The sequence below is a fragment of the Pleurodeles waltl genome, chromosome 8 (assembly GCF_031143425.1).
Source record: "Pleurodeles waltl isolate 20211129_DDA chromosome 8, aPleWal1.hap1.20221129, whole genome shotgun sequence".
Lineage (NCBI taxonomy): Eukaryota > Metazoa > Chordata > Amphibia > Caudata > Salamandridae > Pleurodeles > Pleurodeles waltl.
Genome location: NC_090447.1, coordinates 1543022733 through 1543037590, shown reverse-complemented (window position 1 = coordinate 1543037590; position 14858 = coordinate 1543022733).

Here is a 14858-nt window from a genome sequence, read left to right as displayed (position 1 = left end):
TAACGATCACTAAAGGCTCCGGGCAGTAACGATCACTAATGGCTGCGTGCAGTAATGATCATTAATGGATCCGGGCAGTAATGATCATTAATGGCTCCAGACTGATGGTTTCGTGTGACGACCACTGCTGGCGTCAGAGGTTAAGTTCAGGCGGGTCCTGAGGAGACACCGCCTGTTGTGGCTACTTGTTTCCTATGACCGGGGCCTGCTCGTTGGTTTTGACGCCCGCTGCTGACACTGGAGGTTACGTTCAGCGGGACCTGGGGGGACACCCCCCGGCTGCTGGTTTCCTCCCGGGGTTCTCCTGGCTCAGACCGGAAGCTGCTCGGTCCTGGAGAGATCTTACAATGCCCTGAGCTGTGAACATTCAGCTGACCCCTCCCTCCAGTGCCCCTCCTGTGTATAAAGCGCACTGAAGGCTCTCTCTGCCAGGTAAGCGCACATAGCACTACTAGTGATGCACGTGCAACATCACGCACTTCCCACACTGCAAATGTAACATCACGCACCACCCACACTGCACATCACCGACCGCCTGCACTGCACGAGTAACATCACTGCATGTACATCACCCCCCCACACTGCACATCACAGACTGCCCGCACTGCACGAGTAACATCACTGGAAGCACATCACGCACTACCCACACTGCACATGTAACATCACTGCACGCACATCACACACCACCCACACTGCACATCATGGACAGCGCACTGCACGAGTGACATCACTGCATGTACATCACGCACCACCCACACTGCACATCACGGACCGCCCGCACTGCACGTGTAACATCACTGCACATCCATCACGCTCCACCCACACTGCACGAGTAACATCCAGTGCTCCGTAACTACGCGTACAACACGCACCTCCCACACTGCACATGACGGACTGCCCGCACTGCACGTGTAACATCACTGCACGCACATCACGCACCACCCACACTGAACGAGTAACATCATGTGCTCTGTAACTGTGCGCACAACATGCACCACCCACACTGCACGAGTAAAATCACTGCACGCACATCACGTACCACCCACACTGCATGAGTAACATGTGCTCTGTAACTGTGCGCACAACATGCACCACCCACACTGCACATCACCGACCGCCTGCACTGCACGAGTAACATCACTGCATGTACATCACCCCCCCCCACACACTGCACATCACAGACTGCCCGCACTGCACGAGTAACATCACTGGAAGCACATCACGCACTACCCACACTGCACATGTAACATCACTGCACGCACATCACACACCACCCACACTGCACATCATGGACAGCGCACTGCACGAGTGACATCACTGCATGTACATCACGCACCACCCACACTGCACATCACGGACCGCCCGCACTGCACGAGTAACATCACTGCACATCCATCACGCTCCACCCACACTGCACGAGTAACATCCAGTGCTCCGTAACTACGCGTACAACACGCACCTCCCACACTGCACATGACGGACTGCCCGCACTGCACGTGTAACATCACTGCACGCACATCACGCACCACCCACACTGAACGAGTAACATCATGTGCTCTGTAACTGTGCGCACAACATGCACCACCCACACTGCACGAGTAAAATCACTGCACGCACATCACGTACCACCCACACTGCATGAGTAACATCATGTGCTCTGTAACTGTGCGCACAACATGCACCACCCACACTGCACATCACCGACCGCCTGCACTGCACGAGTAACATCACTGCATGTACATCACCCCCCCCCCCCACACTGCACATCACAGACTGCCCGCACTGCACGAGTAACATCACTGGAAGCACATCACGCACTACCCACACTGCACATGTAACATCACTGCACGCACATCACACACCACCCACACTGCACATCATGGACAGCGCACTGCACGAGTGACATCACTGCATGTACATCACGCACCACCCACACTGCACATCACGGACCGCCCGCACTGCACGTGTAACATCACTGCACATCCATCACGCTCCACCCACACTGCACGAGTAACATCCAGTGCTCCGTAACTACGCGTACAACACGCACCTCCCACACTGCACATGACGGACTGCCCGCACTGCACGTGTAACATCACTGCACGCACATCACGCACCACCCACACTGAACGAGTAACATCATGTGCTCTGTAACTGTGCGCACAACATGCACCACCCACACTGCACGAGTAAAATCACTGCACGCACATCACGTACCACCCACACTGCATGAGTAACATCATGTGCTCTGTAACTGTGCGCACAACATGCACCACCCACACTGCACATCACCGACCGCCTGCACTGCACGAGTAACATCACTGCATGTACATCACCCCCCCCCCCACACTGCACATCACAGACTGCCCGCACTGCACGAGTAACATCACTGGAAGCACATCACGCACTACCCACACTGCACATGTAACATCATGTGCTCTGTAACTGTGCGCACAACATGCACCACCCACACTGCACGAGTAAAATCACTGCACGCACATCACGTACCACCCACACTGCATGAGTAACATCATGTGCTCTGTAACTGTGCGCACAACATGCACCACCCACACTGCACATCACCGACCGCCTGCACTGCACGAGTAACATCACTGCATGTACATCACCCCCCCCCCCACACTGCACATCACAGACTGCCCGCACTGCACGAGTAACATCACTGGAAGCACATCACGCACTACCCACACTGCACATGTAACATCACTGCACGCACATCACACACCACCCACACTGCACATCATGGACAGCGCACTGCACGAGTGACATCACTGCATGTACATCACGCACCACCCACACTGCACATCACGGACCGCCTGCACTGCACGAGTAACATCACTGCATGTACATCACACCCCCCCCCCCCACACTGCACATCACAGACCGCCCGCACTGCACGTGTAACATCACTGGAAGCACATCACGCACTACCCACACTGCACGTGTAACATCACTGGAAGCACATCACGCACTACCCACACTGCACATGTAACATCACTGCACGCACATCACACACCACCCACACTGCACATCATGGACAGCGCACTGCACGAGTGACATCACTGCATGTACATCACCCCCCCCCCACACTGCACATCACGGACCGCCCGCACTGCACGAGTAACATCACTGGAAGCACATCACGCACTACCCACACTGCACATGTAACATCACTGCACGCACATCACACACCACCCACACTGCACATCATGGACAGCGCACTGCACGAGTGACATCACTGCATGTACATCACGCACTTCCCACACTGCAAATGTAACATCACGCACCACCCACACTGCACATCACCGACCGCCTGCACTGCACGAGTAACATCACTGCATGTACATCACGCACCACCCACACTGCACGAGTAACATCACTGCACGCACATCACGCACCACCCACACTGCACGTGTAACATCACGCACCACCCACACTGCACATCACCGACCGCCTGCACTGCACGAGTAACATCACTGCATGTACATCACCCCCCCCCCACACTGCACATCACAGACTGCCCGCACTGCACGAGTAACATCACTGGAAGCACATCACGCACTACCCACACTGCACATGTAACATCACTGCACGCACATCACACACCACCCACACTGCACATCATGGACAGCGCACTGCACGAGTGACATCACTGCATGTACATCACGCACCACCCACACTGCACATCACGGACCGCCCGCACTGCACGTGTAACATCACTGCACCACCCACACTGCACATCACCGACCGCCTGCACTGCACATGTAACATCACTGCACGCACATCACGCACCACCCACACTGCACGAGTAACATCACTGGAAGCACATCACGCACTACCCACACTGCACATGTAACATCACTGCACGCACATCACACACCACCCACACTGCACATCATGGACAGCGCACTGCACGAGTGACATCACTGCATGTACATCACGCACCACCCACACTGCACATCACGGACCGCCTGCACTGCACGAGTAACATCACTGCACATCCATCACGCTCCACCCACACTGCACGAGTAACATCCAGTGCTCCGTAACTACGCGTACAACACGCACAACACGCACCTCCCACACTGCACATGACGGACTGCCCGCACTGCACGTGAAACATCACTGCACGCACATCACGCACCACCCACACTGAACGAGTAACATAATGCGCTCTGTAACTGTGCGCACAACATGCACCACCCACACTGCACGAGTAAAATCACTGCACGCACATCACGCACCACCCACACTGCACATCACGTACCACCCACACTGCATGAGTAACATCATGTACTCTGTAACTGTGCGCACATGTACCACCCATGCTGCACATCACGCACCACCCACACTGCACGAGTAACATCACTGCACGCACATCACGCACCACCCACACTGCACATCACGTACCAGCCACACTGCATGAGTAACATCACTGCATGCACATCACGCACCACCCACACTGCACGAGTAACATCACTGCACGCGCATCACGCACCACCCACACTGCACGTGTAACATCACGTGCTATAACTAGTATTTCAGGTTAGGTAGGTGATAACAAGGGGTGTGACAGCACAGCAGTGCGCACCGTGTTGTACCACAGCACACATGCCCGGGCGCATGAACCCTCGGCGCCAGCAGGGCCTGGAAAGGCGGCATCTTCCTAGCGCCGAATGCACTATGAGGCGCTTTGTAGAAGAAGCGCGTTCATGGGACACTCACGGGTTGTGATGGAAAGACTGGGGCAACGACACAGGGTGACAACCTCATACTGCACGTGGGCTGCACAGCACAACCATGGGCGCTGTGGTGTGTTCTCCTGTGCACCCCCCCGGGTTTGGCGCGTTCCCACATCTACAAGGATCTGTAATGCTGGGAAGTAGGGTCACCCCCCGTCCGTTGTCCCTGATGAAAGCTTAACGGAGGCATTTGTCCGTAATTTTAGCCTTTCCCCGGAGGACACCGGAGGACACCGGAGGACACCGGAGGACACCGAGGCAGGGCGAAATTACGGGCAGAGGAGTTTCCTGGATTGCAAGGCAGGGGGTCTGAGGGAGGGGCAGACAGATAACAAAAGGCCTTCTTGCCAGGGGGTCTCCTTCCCTAAAGAAATGTAAATATGGGCAACTTTTAAATCTGCAAATGCAAAGGGCTTGAAAACCTGCATTAACGTCAGTCAAAGGAGTCACTTGAAGCTTTCTGATGGCACAGATATTTTCCTTTAGAGAGGTGCTGTAATGGTGCTCCAAGGTGAGCTGTGGAGTGTGTGGTTAATGGAATGTTATAAAAAATATTAGTACTAGGTATAAACTGTATATTATAAAAAACTGTATTTGAGAAGCACTGTTTTTTTAATTAAATGAAATGTATGTGCGCATTTTGTTGCAGCCTATATTATGATGTAATTGTATTCAATGATATACACCCGATAGGCTGCTGCTCAGCGTGGCTAAAAGTTAGTGGCATAGTGGTGTGGAGTGGAGTAGAGTGGCATAGGATCAGTGGCATAGAGCCCAGTGGTGCAGAGTACAGTGCAGTGGTTTAGAGTGCAGGGGCATAGAGTGGCGTGGGACAGAGTAGAGTGGCATAGAGTGCAGTGGAGTAGAATGGCAGAGTGTAGAGTGCAGAGTGGACTTGCGTGACAGAGAGTGCAGTGGGGTAGTGTGCAGAGTACAGTATAGTGCTGTAGAGTGCAGTTGCGTAGAGTGGAGTGAAGATAGAGTGGCATAGACTGCAGTGGCGTAGAATGCAGTAGTACAGAGTAGATTGGCGTACAGTACAGAGGCGGAGAGTGCAAAGTTGCAGAGTAGAGTCAGTGATATAGAGTGGAATGGAGTAGAGTGTCACAGAAAGTAGTGCCATAGAGCAGTGGTTCCCAACCTTTTGATTTCTGTGGACCCCCACTTTAACATTAATGGAACCCAGGGACCCCCACTGAATCATCATTGGAATCCGGGGACCCCCGTCTGAGTCATTACTGGAAGCTGGGGACCTAATTTGTCAATATTTGTTAATATTTTTTAATTTTCTTAGTCGCAGACCCCCTGAGAAGGCTTAACGGACCCCCAGGGGTCCCCGGACCACAGGTTGGGAACCACTGCCATAGAGTACAATGGTGCAGGGTAGAGGGCAGTGGTGCACAGTGCAGTTGTTTAGAATGCATTGGCGCAGAGTGCAGCGGCATAGAGTGCCATGGGGTAGAGCAGCATAGACTGGAGTAGAGTGGCATACAATAGAGTGGCAGAGAGTGCAGTAATGCAGAGTGGTTCAGTGTCAGAGTGCAGAGTAGACTCGTGGCATAGAGTGCAGTGGCGTAGAGTGGTGCAGAGTGGAGTATTGTAGAGTGGTGCAGTGCAAAGTAGAGCATAGTGCCTAGAGTGCAGTGGCGTAGAGTGCAGTGATGCACAGTGCAGTGGCATAGAATGCAGTAGTACCAAATAGAGTGGTGTAGAGTGCAGTGTTGCAGAGTAGAGTGTCAGTGCAGTGGTATAAAGTGGTACACAGAACAGTGGCATATTGTACAGTGGTGCAGAGTAAAGGGCAGTGGCACACAGTGCAGTAGTTGAGCGTACGCTGGCATAGAGGGAAGTGGCATAGAGTGCAGGGTGTTAGAGTAGAGTGGCATAGAGTGCAGTGAAATAGAGTGTATTGGTGCAGAATGTAGTAGTACAAAGTAGAGTCCTGTAGAGTACACTGGCGGCCAGTGCAGTGTTACAGAGTAGAGTGTCAGCATGCAGTGGTGTAGAGTGCATTGAACTAGAGTGCAGTGGTCAGAGTGGCATATAGTGCAGTGGCATAGAATAGATTGTTTCAGAGTAGAGTGACGTACAGTGTATTGACGTAGAGTGCAGGGGCATAGAGTTGAGTGTTACAGAGTAAAGTGCATTAGCATAGAGTGTATTAGCTTAGAGTGCAGTGGCGTACAGTGCAGTGTTGCAGAGTGGCATAGAGTGGAGTTGTGCGGACTAGATTGGTGTTGCCTAGACTGGAGTGGTATAGCGTACAGAGGCGCAGAGCGCAGTGGTGTAGAGAGGCGTAAAGTGCATTGGCACAGAGTAGAGTGGTACAGAGTAGAGTACAGAGGCATAGTGTGAAGCAGCTTAGAGTTCAGAGGCATAATGTGGAGTGTTTCAAAATAGAGACGAGTGCAGTGCAGTGGCATGGAGTGGTGTAAAGTGGAGTGATACAGAGTAAGGTGCAGTGGTGCAGAGCAGAGTGGAGTGAAGTATGCATGGTGCAGTAACACACTGCCATTACAGACAACACATTTTTGATTGAAATGACCATTACATTTGCACAGACAGTGATGGGTGGAAATTGCATCACCTAATTCAATGATTTGTTTTAATCATATAAAGGTACTTGTTTCCAGAACAGTTCAGAATTAACAAAAATGTTCTTCTCTTCCTTATTTATCCAGTTCTCAGCAGCAACCTTTTGAATTACTTGCCGTGGATCTCCCATTTGATCTCAATGTCATCCTCCTCTTTTATGATCTTTGATGGTAGTCCGGGCTCCCATTTCTGAGATAAATGTAGAGTCCCGGACATACACTCTAGTGCTGTGAGACCACAGACAAGTTGTGGGTACCTGGCTTGGCAGTTCGGGCTGGACTGTTCCCATGACGAACAGGGTCAAGGCTGATTTGCATATGGCTGGGTCCAAACTGGGGTGGCATGGTGAGCAAAAGAACGATGGATTAAACCCAGATTTATGACTGGGGGTGAGTGTTTGACAATGTTCAGCATTCCGTCCATCACTTGTTGTTTTTGTGGGTACCTCATATCCTGACATTAGGTGTGAGACTGCTGTCCACACCATCTGCCCTGCCTAATTAATTTTAAAGTCCATGGGCGGTTGGGGTAAGCCAGATGTTTTTGTTCAATTTGTTTAAACTAGCATAAGTTTAATTACCTTAATTTTTCCCAAACTGTTTGCCAGGGGTTTTAAAATGTTCAGAAACATAATAAAATTTTTGCTGTCAGCTTTTCTTCAAGAAAGATTGGGTAGATTTGGGTAGGGGTGATGGCCTAAACGCAGTGCTGAAGGACATTAATTTACTACTGAACAAGGATGTAATGTGACACCTGAATGTAGCACACCAGGAGGCAATCACAAAAAGACCACAGTGAATAAATAGTGCTATGTTAAAAAAGAGTAAATAAATGCACTGACAACATAGTGAGGCATGGCCTCTCTTGCGTGTGTCTGTAAAACTGATGTTTGTTCTTGAATTTATGTCCTGAATTCTGACCCTTTGTCCTGAATTTTTGTCCTGAATTTTGACCCTTTGTCCTGAATGTTTTACAGTCCTGTCCAGAATTTGCCTCAATGCCAGGTGGTCACCCTACTGGGAAGGCATCAGTCTCAGGGCTCCAGCAGAAATATCTTCATTTCGCCTCATTTTCCATCTCTTTCCAGGGTCACTTAGAAAGAGGAAAAAGCCCCCCCAGGGTGTTTCTCATCAGGAAGGTGCCCCTTCCTTCACAAAAACAATCCTCCCTGCAGCGCAGACACTCTAGCGCCTTGGTGCACGTGTGCCCACAAGGGAGAGGACGGGAATGCGCCATATCTTGTGATACCGACATTCCAGCCCTCTCCCGGTGGCGCAGGGACTGTGAGGCCCTAAACCCATTCTTTCAAAATATGCCCCAAAACATTCAGATTACTACATTTGTATGTCAAGCATTAATTCCAGTTTAGCGGATACTTTGTCAGCTCTCAGTCTGCAGACCTTTTGTGACATGTCTCACTGAGGGCCCCGGCTGTGGCCCTTGGCTGGCTCAGGGGCCAGGCAGCGCCTGTTCCCTTTCCTGGCCTCTCTCCATTGAGGGCCCCGTCTGTGGCCCATGCCTGGCTCAGGGGCCAGGCAACACCTGCTCCCTCTCCCAGCCTGTTTCCACTGAGGGCCCCGGCTGTGGCCCTTGGACGGCTCAGGGGCCAGAAGCACCTGTTTCCACTGAGGGCCCCGGCTGTGGCCCTTGGACGGCTCAGGGGCCAGGCAGCAGCTGTTTCCACTGAGGGCCCCGGCTGTGGCCCGTGCCTGGCTCAGGGGCCAGGCAACACCTGCTCCCTCTCCCAGCCTGTTTCCACTGAGGGCCCCGGCTGTGGCCCTTGGCTGGCTCAGGGGCCAGAAGCACCTGTTTCCATTGAGGGCCCCGGCTGTGGCCCTTGGATGGCTCAGGGGCCAGGCAGCAGCTGTTTCCACTGAGGGCCCCGGCTGTGGCCCTTGGCTGGCTCAGGGTCCAGGCAGCAGCTGTTTCCACTGAGGGCCCCGGCTGTGGCCCTTGGCTGGCTCAGGGGCCAGAAGCACCTGTTTCCACTGAGGGCCCCGGCTGTGGCCCTTGGATGGCTCAGGGGCCAGGCAGCAGCTGTTTCCACTGAGGGCCCCGGCTGTGGCCCGTGCCTGGCTCAGGGGCCAGGCAACACCTGCTCCCTCTCCCAGCCTGTTTCCACTGAGGGCCCCGGCTGTGGCCCTTGGCTGGCTCAGGGGCCAGAAGCACCTGTTTCCATTGAGGGCCCCGGCTGTGGCCCTTGGATGGCTCAGGGGCCAGGCAGCAGCTGTTTCTACTGAGGGCCCCGGCTGTGGCCCTTGGCTGGCTCAGGGGCCAGGCAGCAGCTGTTTCCACTGAGGGCCCCGGCTGTGGCCCTTGGCTGGCTCAGGGGCCAGAAGCACCTGTTTCCACTGAGGGCCCCGGCTGTGGCCCTTGGATGGCTCAGGGGCCAGGCAGCAGCTGTTTCCACTGAGGGCCCCGGCTGTGGCCCTTGGCTGGCTCAGGGGCCAGAAGCACCTGTTTCCACTGAGGGCCCCGGCTGTGGCCCTTGGCTGGCTCAGGGGCCAGGCAGGAGCTGTTTCCACTGAGGGCCCCGGCTGTGGCCCTTGGCTGGCTCAGGGGCCAGAAGCACCTGTTTCCACTGAGGGCCCCGGCTGTGGCCCTTGGCTGGCTCATGGGCCAGAAGCACCTGTTTCCACTGAGGGCCCCGGCTGTGGCCCTTGGACGGCTCAGGGGCCAGAAGCACCTGTTTCCACTGAGGGCCCCGGCTGTGGCCCTTGGACGGCTCAGGGGCCAGGCAGCAGCTGTTTCCACTGAGGGCCCCGGCTGTGGCCCATGCCTGGCTCAGGGGCCAGGCAACACCTGCTTCCTCTCCCAGCCTGTTTCCACTGCGGGCCCCGGCTGTGGCCCTTGGCTGGCTCAGGGGCCAGAAGCACCTGTTTCCACTGAGGGCCCCGGCTGTGGCCCTTGGATGGCTCAGGGGCCAGGCAGCAGCTGTTTCCACTGAGGGCCCCGGCTGTGGCCCTTGGCTGGCTCAGGGGCCAGGCAGCAGCTGTTTCCACTGAGGGCCCCGGCTGTGGCCCTTGGCTGGCTCAGGGGCCAGAAGCACCTGTTTCCACTGAGGGCCCCGGCTGTGGCCCTTGGCTGGCTCAGGGGCCAGGCAGGAGCTGTTTCCACTGAGGGCCCCGGCTGTGGCCCTTGGATGGCTCAGGGGCCAGGCAGGAGCTGTTTCCACTGAGGGCCCCGGCTGTGGCCCTTGGATGGCTCAGGGGCCAGGCAGGAGCTGTTTCCACTGAGGGCCCCGGCTGTGGCCCTTGGCTGGCTCAGGGGCCAGGCAGCGGCTGTTTCCACTGAGGGCCCCGGCTGTGGCCCTTGGATGGCTGAGGGGCCAGGCAGCGGCTGTTTCCACTGAGGGCCCCGGCTGTGGCCCTTGGATGGCTGAGGGGCCAGGCAGCGGCTGTTTCCACTGAGGGCCCCGGCTGTGGCCCTTGGATGGCTGAGGGGCCAGGCAGCGGCTGTTTCCACTGAGGGCCCCGGCTGTGGCCCTTGGCTGGCTCAGGGGCCAGGCAGGGGCTGTTTCCACTGAGGGCCCCGGCTGTGGCCCTTGGATGGCTCAGGGGCCAGGCAGCAGCTGTTTCCACTGAGGGCCCCGGCTGTGGCCCTTGGCTGGCTCAGGGGCCAGAAGCACCTGTTTCCACTGAGGGCCCCGGCTGTGGCCCTTGGCTGGCTCAGGGGCCAGGCAGGAGCTGTTTCCACTGAGGGCCCCGGCTGTGGCCCTTGGCTGGCTCAGGGGCCAGAAGCACCTGTTTCCACTGAGGGCCCCGGCTGTGGCCCTTGGCTGGCTCATGGGCCAGAAGCACCTGTTTCCACTGAGGGCCCCGGCTGTGGCCCTTGGATGGCTCAGGGGCCAGAAGCACCTGTTTCCACTGAGGGCCCCGGCTGTGGCCCTTGGACGGCTCAGGGGCCAGGCAGCAGCTGTTTCCACTGAGGGCCCCGGCTGTGGCCCATGCCTGGCTCAGGGGCCAGGCAACACCTGCTTCCTCTCCCAGCCTGTTTCCACTGAGGGCCCCGGCTGTGGCCCTTGGCTGGCTCAGGGGCCAGAAGCACCTGTTTCCACTGAGGGCCCCGGCTGTGGCCCTTGGCTGGCTCAGGGGCCAGGCAGCAGCTGTTTCCACTGAGGGCCCCGGCTGTGGCCCTTGGCTGGCTCAGGGGCCAGGCAGCGGCTGTTTCCACTGAGGGCCCCGGCTGTGGCCCTTGGCTGGCTCAGGGGCCAGGCAGGGGCTGTTTCCACTGAGGGCCCCGGCTGTGGCCCTTGGATGGCTCAGGGGCCAGGCAGCACCTGTTTCCACTGAGGGCCCCGGCTGTGGCCCTTGGCTGGCTCAGGGGCCAGAAGCACCTGTTTCCACTGAGGGCCCCGGCTGTGGCCCTTGGACGGCTCAGGGGCCAGGCAGCAGCTGTTTCCACTGAGGGCCCCGGCTGTGGCCCTTGGCTGGCTCAGGGGCCAGGCAGGAGCTGTTTCCACTGAGGGCCCCGGCTGTGGCCCTTGGCTGGCTCAGGGGCCAGAAGCACCTGTTTCCACTGAGGGCCCCGGCTGTGGCCCTTGGACGGCTCAGGGGCCAGGCAGCAGCTGTTTCCACTGAGGGCCCCGGCTGTGGCCCTTGGATGGCTCAGGGGCCAGGCAGCAGCTGTTTCCACTGAGGGCCCCGGCTGTGGCCCTTGGCTGGCTCAGGGGCCAGGCAGGAGCTGTTTCCACTGAGGGCCCCGGCTGTGGCCCTTGGATGGCTCAGGGGCCAGGCAGGGGCTGTTTCCACTGAGGGCCCCGGCTGTGGCCCTTGGATGGCTCAGGGGCCAGGCAGCAGCTGTTTCCACTGAGGGCCCCGGCTGTGGCCCTTGGATGGCTCAGGGGCCAGAAGCACCTGTTCCCTCCCCTGGCCTTCACCTCCGTGGTTTTTTCCTGCTGTTTCCAGGTTTAAAATAGCTGCGGAGCGGTGGCACCAGGCGGGGGCCCTGGCACAGGGCGGGGGGGGAGGGCTCCAGCACTGATGCCTGCAGGAGGTGCATTAACCCGCTGAGCCGCATACAAGGTTGAGGAGACTGGACTCCCCAGGGATTGAGGAGTCTTAGCCCTCGTTGGTGGTTGCACCCCTGCACCCCCTGCACCCCCCCGGGTGGCCCAGCTTTGAGTGGTAACCCCTGGGCGCCTCTCTGTTCCCACAGCTACCGCTGTTCACAAGGCAGATTGTCTAAAGTGTTTCGCGCTTCTAAGCGCCTTGCTCCGCTCTTCCGCCCCCCAGGCCGTCTCGTCCAATCAGACACAGGGTAGTTTCTGCACAGATGAGGGGTCGCCCTCGGGGGGTCCCTGCACAGGGCAGCTTCCTCCTCCCTGGGGGGCAGGGGTACATATCAGGCCCCCCCCAGCGGGATAGGGTGTGACATATGTGGGCACCTGCCCCAAACCAAGCTCTGGGGCAGAGGCCTGGGGTGCTGGGCAGTGAGGGCAGGGGAGGACTTTGGGTGCTTACGCTGAGGTTTTACGCCTTCGCAAACGAGGCCTTGGGCAGATTTACTCATTTTGCCACGCGCAGGGCAGGAAGCGAAGCCGCTGAGGGAGAGGGCAGAATGTGCCACAGCAACGAAGGCGCGGCGCACTCCTGCTCTGCCTGCGCTGGCGCCCTGCGCGCTGCCAACGCGGGCTCGTGCGCCAGGGTGCAAGGGTGTCTGCGTTGCGTGCAGGATTACTTTTGTGCAGGAAGGGACACGTACCGCACACATACAAGCCTCTGCGGCGCTGTCCTCTATGTGCGCTGCAGAACACAACGCATAGAAAGAGGAACAGCGAGCAGGAGTAGACATGTTGCACCTCACGGGGGAAGGCGTAGAATTTTTTATACATTCCCAAGTTTAAAAGTCTTTGATAACCTGGGAATGAGCCAAAATCCACACGTGGATGCGTGGGAACGCCCAGGCTCCATCCATGGAACACCTTCCCGATGCCAGGTCTCCACGGCACCAGTGTGCGCTGCCTTGCGTTACTTTGTATTTACTAACCACACAAAGGTGCTTTACACGGCACGTAAATAAAGATGATTTTGCTTCGCGCGGTGCCACAAAAGTGACGCAAACTCTTAATAAACCTACCCCTGGGGGTCCACAGGTGTGCGATCACCAGGCGCGGTAGGTCTGCGCAGGCGGCGGCCTCAGAAGGGTCGCCAGCGAGGGAGCTCGGAAGGAGGGGGGCAGTGGGGTCTCAGAAGGTTTTTAAGAGGGGGGTCAGGATGGTCGATTGGGACAGTCAGGCAGGAAGAGGGAGGATAAAAGCAGGCAACCGGTGGTAAGGAGGGCAGGAGGGGGAAGGTGAAGAAAGGGAGTTGAGGAGAAGGGACAGTGCCAGTCAAGAGCACAGGGTCAGGTAGCAGTCACTTCTCTAAGAAGGGGGTCTCAAGAGCTGGTGTAAGCACCGGGGGAGCCCAGAACTCATGAAGGATGGCTCACTTTAAGGCAGGCATGCGTCACGATTTTATGGGGACCAGGTCAAGCATTTTATCAGGGGTCACACGTAGCATGAGTCTCTTATTTACAAGCCCCCTGCGCAGCTGGTGCTTCACTTTTTGGGACGCGACGTCGGCGCACAGTGCAGGCCCACATGTACAAAGCCGCTTCGCGTGGCGCTTCCTGACCTCATAGATATGGTGTAAGGCAACGCAGCGCAAGTCTCTGTAATATGGCTGTTGCAGTGGGTTTTCCCATGCATCACCCATGGGTTTTGACGCATTCCCAGATTTACAGGAATCTGCATCCTGGGAATGCATCAAAATTTAACACCTCCACAGGGGACACAGTATGAGATATCTCTCTATTTCTCCTCATTGTGTCCTTTCTCCATGTGTGCTGCATTCTACAACGCACACAAAGAGGAAAAAGCCTCCATGGATTGTTTATGTGCAGGAAGGTGTCCCTTCCTGCACAAAAACAATCCTGCTGAGACGCAGGCACCCTTGCGCCAGGGTGCAACGCTGCCTCGGTCAGAGCAACACTGCCTGCGTCGTCACTAGGCAGCCCATTGTGCACCAGCGCAGGGGGAAAGGACAAAAATGCAACGCATCTTGTAAATACGGTGGATTCCTACCCTTTTCCTGTGACACAGGGCGGCGCTTCAAGGCCACTTGCTATGCTGCCCTGCGCCACAGTGCTTGTAAATAACTCCCTACGTTCTAAAGAGAAAACCGGACAGCGCCAGTATCTGGTGCCATCTAGTGGTGAGGCCGAGATAGCTGCCTCATCAGAAATAAACAGGGCAGGCTTTCATCAAAAAGTGTAAACAGACTTTGCAGCATGACCACAGGGCCCCGAGAAAGCAAGTGTCTGGGGATAAGTGCCCCCGCATCCCCGTCAGACAGCCCTGGTTTTGGGGGAGGTGAGGCACCAGTTCACCCTTGTGAGAAAGTAGCCTCTTTCTAGCCTTGTTACCCCCACTTTTGGCCTGTTTGTGAGTGTATGTCAGGGTGTTTTCACTGTCTCACTGGGATCCTGCTAGCCAGGGCCCAGTACTCACAGTGAAAACCC